Source organism: Glycine soja, chromosome 1, assembly GCF_004193775.1.
Source record: "Glycine soja cultivar W05 chromosome 1, ASM419377v2, whole genome shotgun sequence".
Classification (NCBI taxonomy): domain Eukaryota; kingdom Viridiplantae; phylum Streptophyta; class Magnoliopsida; order Fabales; family Fabaceae; genus Glycine; species Glycine soja.
Genome location: NC_041002.1, coordinates 34,533,426 through 34,534,379, shown reverse-complemented (window position 1 = coordinate 34,534,379; position 954 = coordinate 34,533,426). Strand labels below are relative to the sequence as shown.

At 36.5% G+C, this 954-nt stretch overlaps 1 non-coding gene across 1 annotated transcript; it reads right to left on the bottom strand.

The window, feature by feature from the left end:
* Positions 1-585: 585 nt before the first annotated feature.
* LOC114368503 lies at positions 586-691 on the bottom strand. The gene has a single exon (XR_003657351.1). It is a non-coding gene; the product is annotated as a small nucleolar RNA R71 (small nucleolar RNA).
* Positions 692-954: the final 263 nt, after the last annotated feature.

Sequence of the window (954 nt, the reverse complement as noted above, 5' to 3'; positions counted from 1 at the left end):
AGTTCATAGGTAATTGGTTTTGTGAGAACTTAACAATTTTGTTCACAGTTTTTATTTTTCTTAAATGTTTTTTGTTTATTTCTTTTTTATTTAAAACATAATAATTTTTTGTTTACTATTTTTATTTTTTCTGCCAGTTGTGTTTGATCCCTTTTTCTTGTGTTTATAGTGTTGTTGAAATAACAAGGGCAATGGTTGAAGTTGTGGTAAACGATCACGTGAAGACATTGATGGACTATCTCACTCCCAAGGTGGGAGAAACCAACAACATACAATTACCAATTCTACCTTAAGGGGTGATATTTGACTTCAAACATAGGTTCCTCTAGATGATTGAAAGCAACCAAGTCAGTGAAGCTGCCCATGAGGATCCTATGATGCACTTGAGGTGGTTCTTGAGGTTGTGAGATACTATCAAAAACTCAATGTCAGCAAGTAGTACATTAGGCTTGTTGCTTTTACCTTCTCTCTAAATGGGAAAACATGCGAGTGGCTTAATGCACTTCCAGAGAACAGTATAAGTAATTGGGCCCAATGTTCCAACATCTTCCTTCAAAGGTACTTTTATGTGATGAAGACTTGATAAACTTCAAAGGGACATTGAAAATTTGGCTCAAAATGAACTAGAAAATTTATTAGAAGCCTAGGAAAGATTCCAAGAGTTGCTTAGAAGTTGCCCACATCATGGGTTCAACCAATAGAGAAGAGTGCATATTTTCTATAGAGGGGTGTCCTCTCACAACAGGACTAACCTCAATGCTGCATGTCAAGGCAATTTGATGATGAAATCACCATTTGATGCCATCAAGATCAAAAAGGACATGTGCTCCAATCCCTACAACAATTTAGGGGATAAGAGAATCATGAAGATGCCAATAAACTAGGTGGAAACTAAAGCATCTACTTTTGGCCTTGGACAACAGATTCAAGCACTGCTTAAGAAGATTGAGACTC